The 26,431-nt window shown below is 36.3% G+C and overlaps 1 pseudogene; it reads right to left on the bottom strand.

Annotated features, from left to right (window-relative positions):
- Positions 1-26,431, bottom strand: part of LOC107680709 (receptor-type tyrosine-protein phosphatase gamma-like) — a 100,873-nt pseudogene that overhangs the window by 27,677 nt on the left and 46,765 nt on the right.

Genomic DNA, 26,431 nt, shown 5'->3' with positions numbered 1-26,431 from the left:
GTGTGCGACAATGCTGCTGTGCGGCAGAGATGAGGACTGTTTGAAAATATTTTTTCCACTAAAACTTTGATGCGCATGGTCTCAGTTTAATATGCGAACATAACAAAAGATGTGATCGCAAAACAATCAGGAAAAAAGCATTACAAAATTTTAAGTTATAACATGTTAATACATAGGCCTAGTCTCCAGTGGCAACCTCAGCAAAAACTTCACTCGCAAATTAATATTTTTGGTCGCAAATGCGACCGTTTTAGTCACAGTCTGGAGCCCTGGTGTGTATCAGCATTAGCGACCTGTCAACAAGCCTGTGATAAACACGTCTATGAAACGAGAGGCAGATCGCAAGAACACAAGAAGTGAAACGAGGATGAGGGGGTGATTAGCAGAGCATGTGAGCGGAGCGTGAGCGGAGCGGGGAGCGGAGTGGACTGAGTGGAGCGCACGTCCATAGAGCGGAAAACGTAGCGGAGCGTCACACCGCTCCGCTTCGCTCACATGCTCTGGTGATTAGTGAAAGGGCATCTGCTGTGGAAGTCGGCCTTGAGAGCTCTGTTAGCACGGGTGACTCAGCGAGAGCCCATTATTTTCATCAGTTCAATCATCAGCATGCTAATGACTGCCGCCATTACTGTCCGGCAGAGATAACAGAGTCTGATGATTCAAATTAACTCTATTCTCATGGCAGTTCTTTGGGCTATGTAGTCAACAAGCTAAGATGTCAGCGCTGGGTATAGCGACAGTAACTCTCTGTGCTTGACATGTACATATAACATATCACTGTATGGTTTAAAAATGAACTATTCATTATTTATTTTTCAACCAATGGTCAGTAAAAGGAGTTGTTTGTCTTCCAGAAAATGTAATAATTCTATGTTCTAAATTTGTAATATTTTGTACAAAGTTTATATGAGCTTTGTATCTTTTTGCAACCCACTTAATGAAGTAAATATAATTAAAAGCCCAGAAGTTGTGTGCTATTGTTATTTTAAAGCTGAATTTAGACATCAAATTTAATAATTAAATATTAAATTAATAAATTAATACCGTTAATGCTGTACCGAACCGTGACAGCAAAACCGAGGTACGTACCGAACTGTCATGTTTTTGTACCGTTACACCCTCAAAGGTCAGCAGCAAAGACATCAGTTAATAAAATGGGATTAGATACATTTGTGTTATTGAACATATTTAATTATTACATTTAATAAATGTTTTAATTCATTTTGATTAATACTAAATCTGTTTTTGTGAGTGGAGGTTGACAAGGCAATCATTCTTACAATTTATGTAAAAATGTAGAGATTGGATTGGTTTTGTTGATTGCTACATAACAATATCATATCAAACTAATCTGAGCATATCTAATAATTCTCACAACAAAAACATTGCATTTGTGCTAATTCTTTAAAAGCAAGCAGTCAAAAGTGTACCCTAACTCAAGGAAAACACCATGGAAGAAAGCATCTGAAACCAAAATAGAAAAAAAGTAAGCACAATGATAAAATGATGCATTATTGCAAAGGGTTTTCACAACCGCTTGCTTTCGAAAACGCCATTTTTACTGCTATTTGGCCACACAGTGTTCATTTGTACGAGTTTATTTTTAGAGGGAATATTAATGATGATTATTCCACCTTTCGGCTATGTTGCATCACTCCAGACTTCATCACAACCAATAGCAATCAATTCCCTCAGCCGGAGAGTAAAACAATGCTATCATTAACACACACACACAGTACAGCGTCCCCCAGTTACTGGCTCGGATCAGAGCGCTGCGCTGCTGTAGTCACTGCATTAATAAATCCTATTTATTCAGTCTGTCTCAAGAGCAATGGATATCCCAAAAACAACCAGCTTTGCACTTCAAGCATGAGACGAATGAGAAGAAACCCAAACAAGACGTCTATGAAGTACAAAACTGCACTACAGTTTTAGCCAAGAGAAATAACCACAGTTCCAGTGGTTTACATTCATAAAGACTGTTTCCTGAAATGGACATTGTTACTATTTCCTAATGATAGGATCATTTTGAAGACTATGAAAGTCTATGTTGTATCGTTAGTATTATCATAGGAATAAAAAGAAAACATTCTTCTTGCTTCTTCTTTGATTGGTCAGGCCAGTTTTGGGAAGGAAGCCATCATACCTCGAGAAGTTTCTGAGTCTGCAGCGCTGGCCATGCTGTCTGTCATGAGGTCGGGCATCCAAGCATCCATCAGAGCCGATTTGAAGATCTGCCGGCTGTCGAGATCCTGAGTGGGCCGATGGTTATTCCTCAGGTAATCCACGGACTTCACATGATCCTGCTGCTCTGTGGTGAAGATGGAGTAGAACGCCTCCAGCTACAGAGGCAGAAAGACAAAGTACAACATTATCCACGAGTTTAATCATGATTTTCTTTTTCATTTCATCATTTTTAGGTTGTCTTTGCAAGGGAATGTATGAATTTATTTTCAGGCAAAAAGGGTGTAGAAAGGAGAGAAGTGCGTGCTGGGCATGACTTTGTGGCTTTATTCTGTGCGAAAAAAATATGATTTATTCAGAGTTAAGTTACCAATAAGTCATACATCAACATAAAAGTGTATAAATTATTATACTAAATTTGTATAGTGATTTTTTGGTTTTGGAGGCTTGCTAGGCCATAGATGTGGTTAAGAGGACGAAAAGTCTGATTGCTTAGAAATTGTGAATGATATTTCTATTATAATTCTGCATATTACTACTACTACTCTTACTAATTATTATCATTACTATCAACCTCAATATTATTTGCATTAATTAACAATTTTATGTAAATAAGTAAATAATGAAAATAATAATAATGAAAATAATATATATTAATATATAATTAATAATAATATATTATTAATGTTAATATTAATAATACACTGTTGTTGTTATTATTATTATTATTACATTTTATATAATAATAATACTATTTAACAATATTGTGTTTATTATTTAAATGTGCATTATTAATTATTACATATAAATAAATAAAATAAAAAAAACTACCAAATTAAATAAATAAATAACACTAATACTGGATAATACTGATATGGTCACAAATATATTGTGCATCCCTAGAATAATTTTAGAAAGAGTATTAGTGGTGAAAATCAGCAGCACTTCATTATATTCAATGTAATGATACTATATATCTACAACACATTTATACATATACATGCATCAATTTGTTTAGTAAATCATCTGCACCGTTTCATTTCCAGAAACATTTAAGCGCACAGCAGATGAGTCACATTGCTAGTGTAATATTTTCTGTTTGTGTGCTTGCTTGCAGATGGTACAAATATGATACAGGAGAATGAACGCAGACCAATTTCAAGCATAGTGCACACAGCTGGAGGTGATACATGATCATATGAATGTGAAGTGCATGTAGGCTTTACTGCAGGGAGGTGTCGTGAGCGAGCCGGTGTAGCGGTAATAACTTTCCAAAGATGATGGCAGCAGATCCCTCAGTATGAATGGACCAAGATTTGTTTCCTTCTCTGTTAAACAAAAGACACAGAATAAACACTCCAAGACTGAAGAAGATCTTATTAAGCCTGACTGAAGTACTATGAGGCAGCAAGATATGTAGCACAAGTTTTGGTGACATTTTATTATCTTATTGTTAGTTCTTCTGGTATTCTGGTATGCCCAGCTTTCTCTTTATTTCCAGACTGTAACTGGGTGGGCCAAGTTTCTGAACAATAGATGCGGCGATTGCATGTTAAACTTTTAGGACCTTGCATAGAGTTTTGATAAAATTTACAATTACATTACTATTGAAAAATTTGGGGTCAGTAAAATAAAAAAATTAAAAATTCTACTTTTAATAAGTAAAAATGCATGGAATTGCTCAGAAGTGACAGTCAAGGCCTTTATAATGTTACAAAATATTGTCTTTCACATCAATGCTGTTCTTCTGAACTTTCTATTCATCAAAAAATCCTGAAAAACGTATCATGGTTTCTACATAAATATTAAGCAGCACAGCTGTTTTTAGCATTGATAATAGTAAGAAGTATTTCTTGAGCAGCAAATCAGCATATTAGAATGATTTCTGAAGGATCATATAATACTGAAGACTGGAGTAATGATGCAGAAAAAAAAATCAGCTTTGCGATCACAGAAATAAATGACATTTTAAAATATATTAAAAATAGAAATCATATTTTAAATTGCAATAATATTTCATAATATTACTGTTTTTGCAGTCATTAAAAAAAAAAACTAACTAACCGACACAAACTTTTGAACAGTAGTGAATGTTTTCATAGTAGTTAACTATAATAATAATAATAAAAAAAGACAATTCGAAATTCATATTTAGTTTCTCATTATGTGGATTCCATGTTTTTAATTCCAAAAGAGAACGTTTTGAAATTCGTGGTTCTTTTAGAAAACTGTCTATTTGCTTCCAAGAACCTAGAAAAACTTCACGTTTCCTCTGTTAGAACCAATATGTTGTATTGGTTCTATATATTGCTTAGCTATAAAGTGTAGCTATATTGCAACACTTTGACTTTTTAATCTCCAAAGAGCCATATACCCAACTGTATATTAGGGCTGCCCCCTAATAGTCGACTAACCATTAGTCGGCCAGAAGAGGCTTGGCCGACCAAAATTGTTTTTAGTCGCTTAGGCGCAGAAAAAAAAAAGTCACGCAGTTTGTGACGGACAGATCGTTAACGGCTAGTCTATGGTAATACAGTAGCTACATTGGGCAGGACATCCAAACGCTCACCTATCATTCATCCACCACAAATATGGCTTATCATCTGAAACATGTAAGTATTATCAACTTTACATGACCTCTCAATCTAATGTTAGGCTAACCTAGAAAAATGTGCGCTATTGAAGTATCTGTGTGGAGTGTAGAAGAAGCGCACTCACTGCGGGACAGATGGAGGCGCCGGTGCGCTCACTTGCTCTTTAAATACTCCTTCATTTCTGGTCATACAGATAAGAGTAATACATCTTTATCTGTAAAAGGTCTACTTGCATTTGTGTGCACTCACAATAACAACAAATCATTGTGCTTTTGTAAAATAATGAAAGCAAACAGGATGCGCTTTCTGCCGTTGGGTCTCCGTGAACTTGAGTGCGAAACTCCGTGTATGCTTGCCTTGAAGAGAGTGAAATGTCTACTTTGAAATGAACCAAATCAAATGGAAAACAAATATTCTCGGATTTGCATACAGGCACATCACTACTGCGGAGATGATGAGTTACGTCGACTTCATCTCTTAAACCGAAAACAAAAAAAGCAGTAGTTTATCAATAAATTATTAAAATGTCAATGCAGCCTCCTTAACTGTTTTTCCCTGACACATTCATAATCATAGCTTCTGCGGTGCGCTGGGGCAAGCTTTATGCGTGTGCTTGAGCGCTTATTAGTCTATGTAGGCAATTAAAGGCTCATTATAATGATTTAAATTGTTTATAAAATACAGAAAACACTAGTTGATCAATGAATTATCATGATGTTAAGTCTTACTGTTTTTCCCTGACACATTCATAATCATAGCTTCTGCGGTGCGCTGGGGCAAGCTTTATGCGTGTGCTTGAGCGCTTATTAGTCTATGTAGGCAATTAAAGGCTCATTATAATGATTTAAATTGTTTATTAATAAATGTGCGATTAGTCGACTAATGCTTAAAATGAACGACTACTAGTCGACCAGAAAAATCTTTAGTCGGGGGCAGCCCTACTGTATATACAGCAAAAAATGGTTCTTGGTAGAAAACATCTTTTGTGCTAAGGCTTAGATGCTCAGTTTTTATTATTTATTACATTTATTTATTTTTATTTCCTTTTATTATAATTGAGCACTCTGAAAGCTGTTTATATGGCAACATTTACCGTGATGGACTACTCGTTTGAGACCTGTGATGATGGGCTCAGCTGCAATGTTGTCTTTCTTCGCCACCTAGAAAAAAAAAAACAGAAAAATGTGGCATGAAATTAGCGATTATTCTGCTTTTCTATGTTAAAGAAATACAAAAAGGATGAGCTGCATTTAAATCCTGCTGTTATCGAACATAAGTTTCCCATGTTCTCTGCTTATGCAACATTAAAAACTAGAGCACGCTGACATAAGCACCTTTTATTCAGGTTGATGGAGAAGCTCATTCAGGTCAGAGATGAAATATACTCACTCGTGCTCTCTGAGGATTCATTTGGTTGCACTAGGTGGCAATAAAAGAGCCCAAGGGAACCACCAATACAGGAGCTCCACATCGATTAACTATATAAATACCCCAAGGAACGGACATGTCACACACCACATGACACCATTTGTCTAAGCACTAATAGCGGTAAGCCATAACGCTGTCACAAGTGGGCGAAAGAGTTTAAGTCCACCGACATAGGTTATTCTTTCAGCGTTTGACAATGGATAAACATAGGACACACCTGCGTTCCACTTTCAGCGTGAAGGATAGGCCTGTCAAATTAGTTAAGGTGTGTAAAACCTACTGTATGTGAGTGTGCAAAGCATGTTGTGAATGAAGGGGAATGAATGTGGTGCTGCGCTGCAAAAAAGCTTATGTTATTTTCACGGATCATCACGCTGACCTGTTAAGCCTGTTTTTCCTCTATACATTCATATGACATCTCTGAATACTGAGGCTGTGCACCACAAATCTTCTTTTTTTGGCTTGAATCATTACGAAAACCGTGGAAATTGTGCCATTTTCACCCTTGATAAGAACATTGGTCACAGTTGAAAAAGAAAGAAAAATAAAAATAAACAAACAGGAGACAATGCTGGTAGGAGCATAATGGTATGTTTTTGCTCTGTTATGTCACTTCACCTTCAACTCGTCCCTCAGTTTGTAAAAACGAACGAAAAATGTTGGCAGTGATGCAGTTACAGTGGAGGTCTATGAAGCAAGGCATTTCAAAAAGCAGAAATATTAAGCTTGCATTTGCATTTATGCACTTATATTTGGGCTAGTAAAGTATATATATATATATATTTTGACCCATACAATGTATTTTTGGCTATTGCTACAAATATACCCCAGCAATATATGATATATATATATTTCACATTAAATTGTGGCAAAAGATTTATTTCATATAAATGCTATTCATTTGAACTTTCTATTCATCAATGAATCCTGAAATGCATCACGGTTTCCACACAAAAATCAGTTTTCAACATTGACAATAATAATAAATGTTTCTTGAGCACCAAATCAGCACATTACCATCTTTGCTGTCACAGGAATACATACAATTGTGAAACATATTAAAATAGAAACCAGTTATTTTAAATTGTAATAATATCTTACAGTATTAATGTTTTTACTGTATTTTTGATCATATAAATGCAACTTTGGTAAGCAGAAGAGACTTTCAAAAACATAAAACAAAATCTTACCAAACCCAAACTTTATGAACAGTAAAATGAGTTACACTAGCTGTAAAGTTGTCTAAATCATCCTTTCAGTGGTCAGACTTCTTTTCTAGAGGATAAAATCTGATTATGCAGGCCCAGATGGAAAGCAAAAATAAAATCTGCAGATTGCCTACAATAATCTGCAGACTTTATTTCTGTTTCCCATCTGGGCCTGCATAATCAGACTTTTATCCATAAACCACAATAATGACCCTAATATATTAAAATAATTTTATCAGAATACATGGCTAACTACATCTACCACAAGAAGCCATGCTAACCAGCCAAATCTCGACCTCTTGATTACGTCATGTCATTGTTTACATGTTCATAAATGAATAAAGATTGCAAGAACCTTTGAAGAGACAAGGTTACAAGGCCGCTTCATCATGCTAGTCACTCACCAAGTCTTGCAGCTATACACTTCGGAAGCAGTTTAGTTGTACTTTAACTTTTATCCCATTGCAATGCCTTGCCCCATGGACTCTCATTATTCTTTGAAACTGAAGCAAGAAGCAAGTTTATTCTATTATACTGTGAGAAGAGCGAGAGAGAAAGATGGCTAGAGGGTAGCAGAAGATGTCTGCGCTTTCTTCTACCTGTTGCTAATGGTGAAAATAGGCCCTGAGGCTACATGGGCCCAACCCAAATCTATCTGATGTTTTTAGTCTCTTTCTCTCTGTCTCTGGTATCATGATCTATAAAGCCCTGTTTCACAGGCTGGTAAACATTTGAAAATCCCCCCAAAAAATCAAAGAAGATCTTCACCTGAAAGAAGACAGCCATGGCAGCGATGATTCGTCTCTCCTTTATCGCGGTGCTCAGACTGTCAAAATCATCTGAATTGTAGAAATAAATCTGCATCTATGAGGCAAAGAGATGAGAACATGTTTTTATAACTGCATTCTTACTTGACAGGGTTTGAAACAGCTCATACTAATGTTCTGCTTTGACTTTCCTGTTTGGTAAACACAAAGCATTGTGGTATCGAAATTGGTACAGTATGCTGTCAAATCCTCACAAATTGATATTCCTCTCATCATCTTCACACACACAATAACGGCATATCTGGCATATCCTACTTCTCTCATCACTCCACATTTTGACATCTGAGACAACTAAGGATTATATGCTTTCTCTCTGAGGACGGATTTGGGGAGAAAGCGAACCTCGGAAGCAAATCCCCTCAGCGCGGCGCAATAAACAACATGTCTTTGTTGCCTTAAACATTGTCTCTGAACAAACGCACAAAGTGCCATGTGTCAAATAAATGCTAAATCTACTATTACAGAAAAAACAGGGATGATCGCACAAAGACAGAGAAGGGGAGAAAGGAAAGCGGGATGAATGGCATGCCGAAGCTCACAGCAGCTGAGCAATCGTGAAAGAGATCGTTGAAATGCAGGGAATAAGATTAAGCCTCGCTATGACAATCACGTTCCAATTGAGCTTATTTTCTGGCAGCCTTTCATGTGGCAGCATTATTTGCCTGCCGATGTTGTTCTCGCTTCATTTTATTTTGTGGACTTCGCTGTAGCACATTTCCCTGGTCATTTAATGGTGCGTGTAAGAAAAATAGCAAGCTCTTATTTTGTTAGACCAGTGCTTCTCAACTGACGGCGAGGCAGTCTCTTTTGATAAGGTTGCAGACAGGAAAAGAGAAAGCAATGCTAAATGCAAAGAATAAAATGTGGCTAACCATATGATCTTACATTTCAGGACAGGAAAATACTTTTTTTTTAAGAAATAAAGCAGAGGCTTTGTGTAATATCCAATCAAACTCAACCTTTTAGAAGCTAGACAAATTTGCTATAGTAAAACATGCATGGTAAAAAATATGACAAACTACATAACAAACAGGTTACAGATATAATATTGGCCTGTTATGTGGTTGCTAAGGCATTCTGGGTGGTTTTTAACACTTTTTTATGTACTGTAGTTGCATACTAACACTTTGGTCCCTAGATATGAATTTATAGTAGGTATATGGATTTGCTCACTTTCTTTATCATCAGCCAGACAAAAAACACAAGTCTGATCACTTAAAAAATTAAAGAACATTCCTCCTCAAAAAGATGCACGAGTTGAGATACGCTTAAATAGTATGATATAGTGAGAATGTGCAGCTCAATCTCAAGGAGGAAAAAACACTTCACTTTTATTCAGAGGCCCAAAGTGAGAAATAATATGCAATTTTGTAAAGACAACAGCCTACTTAAATCAATTAGAGAACAGATTACTTGCATAAAATGCATATAAATAACAGTAATCACGCTGTATCTCCCAAAAATGCCTTAAGATGATATTTAAATGCTTTATATATCTATTTTAATTTAAATAATTTTATTATCAAACCTCTGTTTACATTATAGCAAGATATTTCTAAAAAATTATGTATGGATAATCAAGTAACCCCAAGTTGTTTCAGTCCAATAAAGGTTATTCTTAAGTTTACTTTATAAAAATCATTAAAGATTTCATAGCAAAAATTACATGTGCACCACAACCTGAAGGCGGACATTTTTAGAAGTATATTAAAAGGCCTTTTACATGCTAAAAAAGTATGAATTATCAGTCAGAGGGCAAAACTGCATTCAGAAGATTTTTGATTATGTTGATAATTCAGAGGCCTTAGATTCATGTTTCAAATATGATACAGTAGGCTTTATAGGGTTAAGCCATAAAAGCCTGATGCATCAAATGTGATACAAAACATAAAACACGTGCACCCTTTTTTTTAGTATTTTAAACAAATATTTGATCTAAAGTTTCAATAAACTGTTCCAACTATTCCAAAAAAACTATCATTTCATGTCAGGCTTCACAGGTTTAACATCTAAAGCAAACAGTATGTGCTGAAGTTTAATACTTCGGTTTAAGAGTTCATTTAAATATTCATGCTGATGCTTGCCTTGGCAAGCAACACTAAAAATAAAATAATAAATAATAAATAAAAAAATAAAATGAACATTATTGCTGTTGTAGTTTAATTTACTGTGCCAGATTTGAGCCAGAGGTCAATAGAAGTCGTCGTGAGATAATTGGATGCATCTCTTCTCAGTCTCTGTCTTCAGTGCGTTTGGGTTTTAAATCGCTAGATAATGCTTAGCGGCTATCCAGTGGTGTACGGATACACATCAATTGTATTTTGGTGTAAAATGGGATTTATGGAGCGAAGTCGATTCGTCTAATGAGAAAGTGCTGCCAGAGGGGTGGAGCCAGCCCAGGTCGTCTGACCTCTGTGCCAGCTAATTTCCAACAAACTTAAGATTGATGAATACAAATGCAACAAACTTAGACTGATGAATACAAATGATTTTGCTTTCCCATCCTCTAAATTGTTGTTGTGTAGACAGTGTATTGATAGAAAATAAATACTGCTAGATCATGGATAAATGCCAGTAGGGTTTGGCTCAAAAAGTTAGCATTCGTTTCTACTCTGCACATACTCTGACCTTGTTGGAACACTGAAATGAAATGGAATGAAATAAAGAGCTATTTCTGTAACGGAGACTGGTACACCCTTGGCAAAGCAACAGACATGTCAAAGGAACCCAGGGCATTTTAGGCAAAAGCTAGGCAACAGATAACTAACCTCCAAACAAAGTAATTAAGACCAGACAATGTCAGAAGGGGTGGACAATGAATTAAGCCGCTAATAAAGAGAAGAAAGAACAAAGTTCAAGTCTTTAATGAAAACCAATCAGTCTCCTTCAGGCCTCTTTTAAATCACAGACTTTAATGGTGTCCATTTATTGTGTCTTCACAGAGGGAGATATATTACTCATTTATCACTAACCCTCATTAGCCAATTAGCTTCCTCCAAGAGCCAATACAGAGTTTATGGTGACCGAGAGTAAAGCACAACACAAACACGTTCAGTCAGTGAATCAAAATGGGACAGAAACCATGTGCGGAACCAAAAAAAAGGCCAGCATACACTCGACTTAACATGTTCCAGCATATAATGTGTGATTGCATAACAATATTTAACTTGAATGCAGTGGTCCATTCTGAATTCTCTGGCTATGCACTCAAAATAAAAAATGATTGCAGTGTACACTATTTCTTACACCTAACTCTGTCTCGCACAGCTCTCAAACTTGAATGTGCATCCAGTGTTTTCAAGGGCAAATGGAGAAGGTTTACTATCAAGAGTTAATACTAATCTTGCACAAAATAATATCTGCAAGGCAAAAGAGACACTTTTTGAACTGTATGGTTGTTAAAAACAAGTACCCTGTAAGGCATGGAAAGGAATTACACTTAATTAAAGATTTAAGGCTTTTCGTCATTGTTGACTGAGATGAGCACTGGGGCTCAGTACTTCTTTTCTCATATCCACAAAATGTTTAAAATATGGATGGATGGATAGATAGACCAGAATTCAAATCATTTTAAAAGTTATCACTCTGAGGTGAGAAGGAAGCTGAATATCCTTGCTCTTCAGTGAAATGTAGCGGCTGCACCATCAAGTCAATAAAACGCATCGATCCCAATTTCATTGAGAGGTTCTTCAATTAGTGCAGATTAGTACTCCACTTTCAACCTACTCAAGTCAAGGTGGAATCCTTGAACTTTATTGAAGAAACTCATTTAGTAATGTTATCCTCCTCGTCTAAAATCCATTCCTAATAAGATTTTTTTAAATGTGAAAGTGGGTGGTTTAAGGACTATTCACAGGGACTGTTGTGAACAGGGTTTTTGATTTTGATCAGGTTTCCAGAGCTGTATGGATGGCACTAACATATAGGGTCATTCTGTGTAAAATCAACTAAATTTCAGAAATTTCCCCAGCTCAAATTTTTGATTTTGTCAATATTTTTTTCTGAAGAAAGATAAACGTGTAGTGATGAAAGCCAAAATATTAAATGTCATGAATGTATATTGACTGAGTAATCCACTATTTTGTAGAGGGGGGTCAAAATGACAGTTTTCACCTGAGATTTGAGCCAGATTACAGGGGGGTAAAAACGACTTAACTGGGGACCACTGGTTGAGTGGACATGGAATGACCCATACAAAAGGCCTCTTAAATTTGCACTGAATAAATGGAACTGAAACTGTTTTTTTGAGTGTAGCTCGATAATGTGACACACTCACCTCTACTGGAAACTTCTTTCCATTGATACTGTGCTCAGAACCAGCTGATCCATTGGTGCTGCCCCAGTGAAACTCCACTTTTTCTGCTTTGAAGCGTCCAGGTAGGCCGGCCCCTCTCACAAAGTAATCATTCTTCAGAACAATAGACACTGGAATGAAAAAGAAGACCAGATGAGAGAGTTAAATACTTTTACAAATAAATATAAATATTTATTTTACATTTAATGAGCCGTAGTATGTAAAACTAAGACTGCCAAGTATATGTACTTTTTAAGCTGTGCAATTCAACAACAGATAATGTAGGCAGATATATATATATATATATATATATATATACACATTTCAATATCCCACTTTTCTTCAGACTGTAAAATGCTCCAGAGGAATTTTGTCTTTTTTATGTTGACAAAGGACCTTTAAAACAAATAATGATGCAGAAGAAACTGAGTGTGTACTCTGCAGGCCAGAGCGGACACATCAAAATGATCTCCATGGGCTCTCCTGGCACAGACCGTCACATTATACCGCATTAAGAGATGACCTCTTGACTCTTTAAAGCTTGGATTGGTAAACAAATTGAAATATCTTCTGCTTGGTAGTCTCTTCAGAAACAGGATAACTACTTCATAGAACTTGTTTTTCCATGGCCAATTAATGATCTTGGTCAAATGCAATGCTGTTTTAAAACATTCTGGACATTTGAATCCATTTAACTGTAAATTAAGTCAAATAGGAGCATCATCTGCAGCATTACTGACCCTATTGTTATTTGTTAATAAATCAGAACATTAAAAATGTTCACAGTCAGATCATAAAAACATCAACTTTACAATGCATTTATTGAATGTTCAACTTAGAATCACCTTACAAATAGCTTATAATTGTCTCTGCATTTTGTGATTGGATAGGAGAAAGCAACAATTACAATTACATTACAATTACATATTTCACATCAAATCAGATTTAAATGGCTACTTTAATTGGTTTGCATTTCATAAAACACTTTTTATGCCGATTGGTCAAGGACTATTCAAGTCCTTTGTTGAGTCTAGGATGAACTACAAGGAACCACTCAGGAACATCTAACACAAGAAAAGCTCTCGTGTGGAGATCTTGGTTTAATTCTTAAGTAAACTAAAGTGTTGGGGGGTGAGAACAAACAAACAGATTTAGGCGAATATGAGGGATGTTTGTGGAGAGATGGGATCTTTTGGTAAATACACACAGCGCTGTTTGCACATACTGGGCTAAAGACTTGTGGTACACGGGAGACGCTCGTGATGCTGGGGTTTTAAAGGATCTAACGCTGTGCTCTGTAAACAGTAGAAAAAGCTCCTATGGTAATTATGCCACAGCGTGTTTATGGTCCTGGCGAGCATTCCCAAAAACCTTCTCAGGAGTAAATATAGCACTCTACAGTGTGCCATTCTCAAAATTACTCCTAATTAAAACCAAGAGAAAGCAACATTCGAAATGCACAAAGAATGCTGTCGCACCATCATCCTTGGCTAGTGTTAGGTTTGTAGGCCAAAAAGGGATGATTTTCCTACAAATGAGTGCAAAAAAAAAAAGAAAACGCAAAAAGTAGACTATGGAAATTTGGAAAATGGAACATTTTTCTATTACAATAATTAAAAAATATATTTTTTTCTCTTTTTTTTTGATGATGATGACAGTATAGATTACAGTCAAATTATTCATATGCATTCACACTACTATTCAAAAGTTGAAGGTCAGTAAGATTTCTTTTTTTGAAAAAAATTAATACTTTTATTAAGTAAGGTTCCATTAAACTGATCAAAAGTGACAGTAACGACTTTTACATTCTTAGTACAAAAAAATCTATTTCAAACACATGCTGTTGAACTTTTTACTCATAAATGAATCATGCAAATGTACCAAGATTTCCACAAAAACATTAAGCACAACTGTTTTCAACATTGATAATAATACGAAATGTGTCTTGAGCACCAAATCAGCATATTAGAACCATTTCTGATGGATCATGTGACACTCAAGACTGGAGTAATGGCTAATGAAAATCCAGCTTTGCATCACAGGAATAAATTACATTTTAAAATATATTAAAATAGAATATAGTTACTTAAAATTTTAATAATGTTTCAGAAAATGAATGTTTTTACTGTATTTTTGATCAAATAAAAGCAAACTTGGCGAGCATAATAGGTTTCTTTTAAAAACATTTGAAAAAATCCTCAAACCTCAAACTTTAAGTTTGAGTTTAAGTCTTAAAAAAACAAACAAAAATAAAAATAACGCTGCTCATATTTCCACATCTGCAAGGCATCAAAACAGATCTTATAGGAATGTTGTGAGGGCAGTGAGCATGTATGATATTTGCTTGGGCTTTGACTTTCAAACTCCCTCAGACCCGATGCAACTGTCTGTCATGATGGGACACTTGCAAACTGTTTCTTACAGTGCAATTATTTGGAAATATTTTTAACATTTAAGTGGCCTAAAGCTAAGAGTGCAATGATGGTCAAAGTTCTGACACGAAAGCAGATGAGTATTGTTAAGAGTTTCATTCTTTGGCGAACCTGTTTTGCCTGTGTTCTTCATGGTGGTCCTGTTTGACGACTTGCTTTCAAAGCCATCCAAGGTCAGCTCCTGGCACTCTTGAGAAACCTGGGTGTCTTGATCTGGGATATCCACTGGAGACTGATTCCTTTCCCCGCATTCTGGATAAGCAGAGGGCCACCTTCGTGGTCCGTAGGTGCCTGTGAAAGAAAAATTAAGAATAAACAAGAAACTTAACATTTGCATCACATTTACACATTGGCGGATGCTTGAAAGCAACTTCAAAAGCATTCAAGTTATATATTATACATATGTATGCAGCACCATTAATTTAACCTTAACATAAACTATGAGGCATTTAAGCATTCAAAAATATAATTGTATAGTTAATGTATAAAGTCCTTTTTAAAATCATGATTTTAGGTTAAAATTTCTATTAATATGTAATGGAAAGTATATATTTTACAGCATTTCTTCACACTTTTTAATCACCTTTTTCCTTCACTAGGCCATTTTAAAAGGTCCTGTGGTGTGGCAAATTACTTTTTAAAAGTGAAAATATTTCAAGCAGTCTCTCAGTTAACACGAGGCCTCTTAAAAAAATTTAAATAGAATGACTAATCATTAAAACTTTAAAAAACAAAACTGAATTTGCAAAATGCTGTTTTAGATAGAGTGCATCATGTCACACACCAGGACAGAATTAAGTTATTCCTCTGTTGACTAAACATTGACTCATCTCTGTCTAGCAGTTGAGGAAAAGTACATATTTGCAATGTAAATCTGAATTAGCAAAACACAAATGCAATGCAAACTTTTTCTACACATAAATCCCTCTTCTCGTGATGTTGTTGAGCTATCAATTTGATACTCATCAGCCATCTGTGTTGGTCTAAGACAGAGAAATATGAGCACACATGTTCTGCAAACATGCAGCGCTAAACTGATGAATGGTTTCATTACCAGTGGTGGCAGACGTATCAGAGTCCATGTCATAGTGGTGTATATAAATTGCCTCCTAATGCTTAATGCTTTGCGCATCAAATTAAGTCTCGCACACAGTATATGAATAATAATCTGTGACATGAGGGTTGCGGTAAACAGCTATATGTCTGGATGGGAATCTTAAGAGCAGTAAAAACAAGTGCATTTCTCATTAACAATCTGTGCAAACTATCTTACAAAGGAAAACTCTAATTTTAATCACCATTTTTCAGCTTCCTGAAAGGACAAATGTACACAGCAATATGTTATTATAATTTCTGAAGAGCAGTTATGGGGCGCCTGAACCTAATCACTCCAATTTTGGGACCTGTTTTCCAAGAGTCAGATTAAACAGGCTTTGCTATGGCAACCTGAATACTCTTAGTCACAAGAAGGTACGAAATTTAACTAACCGCTATAATTTTATCATCAGCACTGCTGGTGCTGAGATTCTTCCCAGCCTAGATAGTGAAAAGTGGGAAGAGAGGAGAAAAACCTCATGGGATTGGTCCAACAGAAGCACGGTTGCCATCACAACGCTATCTTGTGTACACACTGACCGCATACCAATCAAAAGCATAGTCAAAAATGGACTTGCATTTTGAAGCAGTTTTTGAGTTATAACCAAAGTATTTTATGCTGTAGGTTCAAAGATGGCACATCAGATTTGCCCTCGAGCTTGAGGGTCTGATCGTGGTGTCAAGAATGATGTTGTCTCTAATCTTCTGCGCTAAAAGTCTGCCGACTCCCAGCTGAGCTCAGTCGTGCTTATTTTCCCCGTCGATAGACTGTATGACATCCTGTTGATATTCTGAGAGACATGAGTCCGTCAGAGTTTGGTTTGTATGACTGACATGGTTCGTAGGTGGACAGCAGAGTATGGAAAACTGCTTTTATACCAACCAAACAAATCAAACACCGTCAAACAGACAAAAACGCTAGTAGTGCACACTTTACACAAAAATACGTTAATATTGAGTATTTTATATTTCACTAATATTGCCAGTAGGGCTGGACGATATGGCCTAAATTTATATCACGATATATTTCATAATTTTGGTCGATACGATATAATTCCGATATCGATATGAACACTATTTTTAAAAAAAAGCCTCATAAAAACTGCCAAGAATGCCCACAACAGATGTCTGTGCATACAAACTTATGAAAAATTAACTTTGCAAGTCTATGAAACCTCCTCCTATAAAACTATATAATAGTTAAGAAAAAGAAACAGCACAAATAAATTAATGTTTACATTATATCAAACTATAGGCTGACATACACTACCAGTCAAAAGTGGTTTCTTTGATGAATAGAAAGTTCAGAAGAACAGCATTTATCTGAAATAGAAATCTTTTGTAACATTATAATCTTTTTGATCAATTTAAAGCATCCTTGCTAAATAAAAGTATTATAAATAAAATAAAATTGCAGCACTAAATAACATTTCTATAATTCCCCCCCACAAAAAAAAAATTTCAGATAAATGCTGATCTTTGGATCTTTCTATTCATCAAAGAATCCTAAAAAAATATATTCTCAACTGTTTAAAATATTGATAATCAGCAAGTCAGTATATTAGAATTATTTCTGAAGATTTAAAATAACTGCTTTCAAATAGAAAGCAGTTATTTTAAATAGTAAAAATAATTCAAAATTGTACTGTTTTTGCTGTACTTTGGATCAAATAAATGCAGCCTTGGTGAGCAGAAGATAATTCTTTAAAAAAAAAAAACATTAAAAATCTTACTGTTAAAAAACTTTAGACTCGAAGTGTAGGCTGATTATTTTTATAGATTGAAACAAATGTGCTTCAGCCAGGATAAAGAGTATGAAAAGTGCTCTTAGTTGCTGCGGAAAACAAAAAAAATTGAGCAACAACAAAAACATGTTGCTGGAGACGGGCTTATTATTGAAAAGCAGGAGGCACTTTTAGAGTGATAAAATTAGTGGTTTCCCCATTAACAGCTGTAATCAAAGCAGCTCTGCGCATGAACGCTACTTTATCAGATAAAATGAAAATGTCATCGAAACTTTTCTGGACAGTCGGTTTCCTTCAGAGATACATTCATATAAAACACCCGTGCCCTGTTTTGATTTTGAAATGTGCAGTGCTCATGTTTATTCAATGAAGTCAAACGCCACAAATAATTCAATGTATGGGAAACACTGGTAATGTATATCGAAATATCGGAAATGTGTTTAAAAATCATATCACCGTTATTGAAAAAAATTATATCGCGATACATATTGATATTGAATTATTGTCCAGCCCTAATTGCCAGTTACCCTACGTATTTGTTTTGCTCCATTAACGAAAATAGTTCCAAATAAATTCAAAGTAGAATCATTCGATCAAACTAGCATCTCTGAGCAACACAGCACAGACGTTCATCTTCCTTCCTGAAAGAATCAACGATTTTTTGATTAATTGATTCAGTGAATGATTCAATGACTCGCTCATTGACAATCACTTGTTGTGTTCCTGAATGAATCGATGCTTTTGAATGAAGCGATTGGGTTGACTGAATGACTCAATGATTCACTCATAAAGACAATCACTTGTTGCCACCTACTTGTGTATTGATGTAACCTTCAGAAACAGTGACTGAATAATGCCTAAATGTACAGATAAATGCATTATAATGCAAATAAAATAAAATAAAACAAAACACTAGTGGACCAAGCCATCAAACACTGAAAGCTACCGGAGATGCCCTGACCAGTTTCAACCCAGCACCTAGGTCTCTGGAACAGGAACACTGAGACCACCAGAGAATGGGGGAGCTCTCTTTTTTTTCAATCTGACAGATTAAGGTCAGATCACTTTCCATTGGGAGAGAAGTAGTCACGGTTCTCCTCTTTTAAGGAAAGGTTACTCCTCTTACCCAATTAATGAGGGGACAAGTAGGTCATTCCAAAGTTCTTGGCCCGCCGCTACGGTGCAGAAATCTCCTCGGAGCTCTGCTAATTGACATCAATTTTCCAGCAACGAAAAAGCAACTGGTTTTTTCAGCTGTGAATATTTTGCATTCAGACAACACGGTTGTCCAAGTCCAAAATGATGAATTGATTCTACAATCTGGCACTGTTTTTCCCCCAATGTCAGAAGCCAATTAAACACATCCTGAGGGTTATCCTGGCTTTTACTGTATCTCCTCAGGGTTCTGCGTCTATGCTTTTAGGCTGGAAGCTCAGACGACAGTCAGCCACTTGTTTTTTCCACCCAGGCGTAGAGTCTCGGTGCTAATATGATTCTTAGATGGATGCTGGATTACTGCTTTCCACCTCCCCATTGATTTCTCCTTGGGCCAGACTCCTGTGTTCTGATTTGTTAAGTGCTGGCACAGTGTGCCTGAACCAGCTGTCGGTTTTTGTCCCAGCAGGGGTAGGATATCTGCACAAAGACACTTCACCTGGAATACTCAATCTCTCCTCCAGATTCATCCCGCTTTTACACAAGCCCCCCACAGCAATGCAGGTCACCATTTGCTCTGAAATAGATTTAAAACACCTGCGCACAGCTGAGACGAATTCCCTCCGCTTTCTGATCTCTTAATTAATTAGTCATCTGGGTTCCTTTGTGAAAAGACCAAGATGCGGTTCTCATCCTAAGCTATCGGCCTACGGTATTTCCTGCACGGCATCCATGCCCGTCCAACTGACAGTCCACAAATCTTCAATGAACCATTTAATCTCTCCATGTCACAGACTAAACAACTGGCTCTGCCGGCATCTTCAATTGTGAGTGACACTACATCCACCACGTCAGGGTGATCGGTGAATCGTCATCATAGTCGCTCAACGTCTCTCTCACTTCAACACTTTGTTCTTAAGGACCGTATACATATCTGACGACCGGTCACCTCAGACAACGTGGCTCACGCAAGCTGCTGCAAGATGCAACAGCTTTCATCGCATCACACTGAGAGATGTGTTGAGGGAAGGCGATAGCTTGACAGTTTTGTCGTGTCTTCTTGTGTCTTACTCTCTCAATCACAACAAATTTTCAGCAACACAAAGAGGAAACCTATTAACTCTTCTTCACAGACTGAGAAAAAACATCAGAGGAGATATGACAAAATCATTAACGGGACTTACATGGATAGTTCACCCAAAAATTAAAATAAAATTCAGTCATCATTTACTCGCCCTTACTGTTATAATATTCATTATGCAGACAAAAACAGTTGAAAATTCTTCAAAATATCTTATTTTGTGCTGCATAGTAGAAAAAAAGTCATTTTGGAACCACATGAGAGTGTGGTTGAACTCTCATGTTGTTCCAAACCTATATAATTTTCTTCCGTAGAATACAAAAGATGAATATAAGGAAAGGTATATTTAATGTGCTAAATGACTAAATGTAAATGTATATATATATTACTGTACGACTCCTGTACGCCACCGCAATCGTCTTTACCTTGATTGCAGTCTTCATCCATCGAAAACGTAGTTTGCGTCTCATCTGGCCATACAGCGGTGGGATGTGTTGACATTCCGTTCAGTCTGTACTTCACATAAGCGCATTACATGTGAGGGCTCGCCCTCTTCAGAGACAATCACAGAATATGACAGAGCTCGTGTTTAAAAGCGAAACACACCGGAATGAATAATTCTCTATATATATATATATATATATATATATATATATATGTGTGTGTGTATGTGTGTACCTACTTAACCATATTTGTGTGTGTGTGTGTGTGTGTGTGTGTGCGTGTGTGTATGTGTGTTTTATTTTATTTTTTTGACTGTTGATGTTGCTTTTCTGTACAATGCAAGCATACTGTGACCAATTGCTGTCAAGCTCTAGAAACGACATTTCAAAAGTTTTGGGTTAGTATGATTTTATAAATGCTATTCTTTTGATATTTAATGCTATTCTTTTTTAATTTTCTGTTTTCTATTCATCAAAGAATCCTGAAAAATATTGAGCAGCACAACTGTTTTCAACATTGATAAAAAAAAGAAATGTTTCTTGAGCACCAAATCAGCATATTAGATCAATTTCTGAAGGATCATGTGACACTGAAGACTGAAGTAATGGCTGCAGAAAATTCAGCCTTCCCATCACAGGAATTAAGATTTTAAATACAGTTCTTTTAAATTGCACAGAGTCTCTTACAGCCTCGGTAAGAGACTTATTTCAAAAACATTAAAACATACTGACCCCAAACCTTTGAACGCTAGTGTATCATTAAAGCAAGGAACAGAATGAAATATTAACTTAATGAAATATTAAGTTATTAACTGGAAAAATACCCTTCAACCCAGTTTGAATATGCAAGTGTGAATGACATTTGAAAGCTACGGATGAGACTTTTACGGTGCTTTTTTATATACTCTCAGAGTAAATGAATGAATTACACTCTGATGGCTTCATTACCTTTCACTGATTGTTGAGAATTTCTGATCAAATACATTTCAGCGCATTTAAGGGCATCGGTATGGATCATAAGATGATGATATATGCCTCAAAGCCCTTTTGAATTTTTCATTGACACTCCAACATCAAGGCAGAGTGAGACGTGTGCACTACTTATGTGTATTTTCAAACAGTTCCCTGAGAGATGCAATTACGCTGCAATACTTCCACTCTTATTGGTGCTCCATCAGCTTAAGATTTGCCTGAATTTAAATGTGAATTTGCATCAAATAAACTCCACTAACATATATACAGGTGTGAATAGTCAATGCAATACACCTCATGTAACAAGCCATTGTGTTTGTTGACATCTTTTACCCATCAAATGCACAAATTTCCTATATAAAACCGTTTTATGCTGCAATATATAAAAGTTATATTAGAATAAATTGACTTGGATAATTACATGTTGACCGACTCATCATCCTTTCCATATATATTACCGTTTATCAGCCATTACACTCCTCATGGCCTTCTGTATATAACAGAAATATCAATAAACCTATAACAGCCTCATCTACATAAAAGACTGCTTCTGATTCAATAGGCGACTTGAAGTACTTGCAGTCTTGCAGCTGTGTGTTAAATCAGACTACTTTTACCCAAGAAATAGCTCATCTTTTATGTCCTGCCAATTCATATAATTTGCACTGCATTTTAATTAGTGTTCAGAACAATCTCACCAAACAATTTGAAAGCTCTAATTTATATCTCAGTCTTGGAATAGCAGGCTAATTAACAGAGACACTAATTGGATTAATTCTGCGTGATCTGATTCCCAGAAAGAGACAGGAGGAGCGAGATAATGATAATGAGAACGAAACAAACATTTTTTTCCCCGTCTATCTCAGGCCTGGCAATGCAAAGAGATACACAACTATATCATCATCTGATTTATTTTTAATCTAACTTTAATTGTAAACAACTAGGGACTGAAACTGAAAGTGGCTATATGTAACTTATTTTATTGATGATAAAAACACATCTACTGTAGGATTATTATGCTGTTTGTGTTGCCCTAAGGCCTGAATTTATGAATGAAAGAAGGGAATGAGGGACTGGATAGTGTAAAAATACTAATAATGCAATACAAGGCCGTAGATCCAAATTCAACATCAAAAACACATTTACAAATGCAAGAGAATTGAAAGCCCCTTTGGAATTATCTATATTTCTTCATGTATAATCATGTAAAATGACGTCTGATCATGTCTATTAACTGTTCTCTCATTGGTCAAAGTTCCACGGTTTATTTTCCGGGATTCTACTTAGCTGTCACGGCTGTCATCCGTCAGGATGGAACGATAACAGCTTCACGGGCTTATTGTTGAGTTTTTTGTAGCTGTCGTTATAATAATTTATCATTTTGAGCGGGAGTCCAGGATTGATTGGGAAAATATTTTTAAAATGCACCTAATTGGTCCGTTGGATCGGATTGCTTTCTCACTACAACCGAACCGCTCCAGAGTTCGTTTTCAATCGAGCAGAGACCACCTCGTTTCAGGCGATCTCGGACCGATTGTTTTGGCGCAGATCCGAGCGCGATTGCCGTGTTCACATATGCCCAAACGAACCGAGCTAAGGGGGGAAACGCGCCAGGTTCCGAAACAACGGGCCAGGTGTGAAAGCACCCTAAGTCTTATTTAACAAGCATCACACTAAATAAATTAGAAAAATGTTGCAAAATGTTGTGCATGCAGTTGCTAGGGTAGTTACTTACAGGCCCTAGTCAAAAAAGTCTCTATAATATTATGGCCCTAGCAATGCTTGCCTTAGCAAACGCCTCTAAATATCAAATCGCTGATGGAAAAAGTAAGTGCATATCCGTGATAATGGTCTCTTGAAAAGACGGTAATTGGAATTCAGGTGGGTTTGATTTGACCTGCCATATTGCAAAAAAAAAAAAAGGAGGAAAAACGTTTTGGTTACATGCACTATGCTCTAGCGGAAATTTCAATTCAATTTCAGAAGACATTTAGCTGTTTTTCATAGGAGTGAGCTCCCTGTAAAGATAGGTGCAATGACACTCTCTAAAAAGTGACTACGAACCACAAGATGACAGTTACAACATCTGTGTTCAAAAGTCTAACATTACAAAAACATGAAGCTGGAAGTGTTGTTCCTAGGAGAAAAAGAAACAGTTTTTTTTTCTTTTGAAAATGACAGAAGTCTCAGTCCACGGCATAAATCATTTTCTAAATCAGTAGTTTCATCTTGTTTTTCAGCAAAAAAAATAAAAATAATAATAATAAAAGCATGCTATATGCATGACATTTTCTTTATATATCAAATTGTGTAAGATATTAAGACTTGTTTTCAGAGACTATATCATTGGCAAATAGTTTTAATTCTGTTGAGCATAAATGTAGCTAAATTTAATTAGATTTCTGCTTAAAATAAGGGGGAAAAACATCATGCTTTAATATCTTCTGCAATTTTTCTTTTTAAGTCATTTTATGTTTTATGTTCAGATATATTTTTTTTACTGGAAAAGAGTCTCAAGTTTGCTAATGAGTACGCAGATGTACTTCTGGAACAATGTTCTATGGATAAATGAGACAAAAATGGAACTTTCTGGCACATATTTACAGCGTTACGTAACAGAAGAAGAAGCACAAAGAAGCGAAAATCAAAATCAACTGTGAGTAAAACATCCGCAGGCAAGATGATGCAAATGCTTCCAAATATGCGGTGCCACATTCAGATCTCTTTTGGAGGGAAAATCCAGGAACGCAGGCCATAGAACTGTTTTATGACTCATGTATGTATTGAACACCATCTGTTTGGGCTAGCTGAGTCATTTAGCTCAACAGCTACCACTCTGTGTCACATTCCCTTCAGTCCGACGGGCACATGTTTGTCTCAATCCACTATCTTTGTTACCAGCCATAATCCCATTAACCTTGCAGATAAATAACCTGACTGTGGTTGCCACGGGAACGCTGACTGTGTGGAGATTGCCTTGTCATGTCTGTTTTGTCCCCCCTGAGAAAATGGGACACAAGGCGCACGCTTTGGCAGCAGTCACACTTTTTGGCATGGCTCCGCTCACCAGTCGTGTTCAATAACCCCGTAACCCTCTGTGGTCTGTAGACCGCATACCGGTCGACAGGAAACAAACATGCGACGCTGATGCGATTGATAGTGACAGTGGAGCTGGTTGGGGTTTGAACGGGAGACCTGCGGTTATTGCCACTTTTCCAGGGTCATCGATAGCTGCAAGTGATGCAAAAAACAGGCCAGATCGGATCTAAATCTGGACAAATATAGGTACAACAAAGTTACAAATCAATGAGATGCGAATTATGCAGATTCGGTCACCGATTGTAAAGCATTATTCAGTGAAAGAGGCTTGTTGTTCGAAAGACTTAGTTGTCCTGCTATGAGTGACTCATAAATGAACAAGCAAATGATTGTTACGCTTCAAAAAGAATTAAACATGTTAGTCAAGGGAAATGAAGAATTCGGAAAGTGTCTTTGTGAACCGATTATAGACATGCATATTCAGATGGGTGACTAGAACTAGAAGTATTAATATTCATGGTAAAAATATGCTAAATGTTCTCAATTCAAAGAGAAATGAGAAGCAATAAACAATCTGTCTTAAAGGATTAGTTCACACAAAAATGAAAATGCCCCTATTATTTAGACACCCTCATTTCAAGCACGTAGAGTCTTTCCTCTGTGAAACATAAAAAGAAAAACTGTATTATTCTGAATAGTATTAAAAGTATCACAAGTAGTCAATACGACTCAAAAGCTCTAAATCTTCTGAAGGCATGTGAAATGATTCGTTCATGAATTGAACTGATCCAGTTCTCAAGTGCGCCTGATTTGTGCACGCCACTGCACAAATCTATCCCATGGCTTCAGAAGACTTGAAATATAACTCATGAATTGAATTTTATGATACTTTAATGCTGCTTTTTGCATCCTTGTTGAGACTTGAAGGCCTGAGCCTTCATTGTTACTGCATGGAAAAGAGTGACTAATATAATTCATTAAAATCTCTCCTAAATTTTACCCACGGATGAAGGAAAGTCATGCGTGTTTGGAGCAGCATGAGCCTGCATGAAGTATTCCTTTAATAATTCAATTCAAATGTTTTAATCAGTTTGATGGACTCTACAAAAATCAAGATAAGTTTAGTTATTCTAAACACAATTCATACAGATATAAAATATTTTGCATCTCTTAAAGAGTTAAATTACAACTGCTGTTTGGATGCATTATGACAGCTTTTGTAACCACACCAATTTTCTTTAATTTTCTCACATTTACCTCAAAACGTCTTCAATAATACAAAAAAAATGGAAAATGCACAATAATGCCTCTTTTCTTGTCATAATTGTTTGAAAGAGGATCTTAGTTTTAACTACTCTGAGCTGTTCAGTCACAGAAAATTGTTAAAGGGGTGGTTCACTGTTTTTTTTCTAGGCTTGATTGACAATTCACCAATATGTTATAGAAAGCCTTAAAGGGGTGGTTCACTGGGTTTTTTCTAGGCTTGATTGTGTTTATGGGGTTCAGTCTAACGTGTTAATGCTTCGTTTTTTTAAAAAACGCATTATTTTTCACATAATTTACCTTTACTCCACACCACTCTGTCCCTTCTCTGAGAAACGTGCTGATCATTTCCTTCTTTTATGAAGTCCCTCCCTCAGAAATAGGCGATGGGCTCTGATTGGTTAGCTAGCCCAGTGTGTGATTGGCTCCATAGTCGCTAGTGCGCGTCTAAGCGTCCCGCCCCTCACCTCAGCGGCATGTGCTTCGGTTGTATTGTAAACAACGGCGTCGTTAATATCGCTTATCAGTTTGAGCCAGATTGAGAAGCAGAGGATATTATTGAAGAGGATCGTGCAGAACCTGTGCAAGCACGGCTTTTAATGGTAGGCCTATGTTTTTTGTTTGTTGTTGTCTCATACTTTTAGATACGCTGTTATTTGTAAATGCTACTG

Source organism: Sinocyclocheilus anshuiensis, unplaced genomic scaffold (assembly GCF_001515605.1).
Source record: "Sinocyclocheilus anshuiensis isolate Anshui unplaced genomic scaffold, SAMN03320099.WGS_v1.1 scaffold396, whole genome shotgun sequence".
Classification (NCBI taxonomy): domain Eukaryota; kingdom Metazoa; phylum Chordata; class Actinopteri; order Cypriniformes; family Cyprinidae; genus Sinocyclocheilus; species Sinocyclocheilus anshuiensis.
This window is presented reverse-complemented; position numbering and strand designations above follow the sequence as displayed.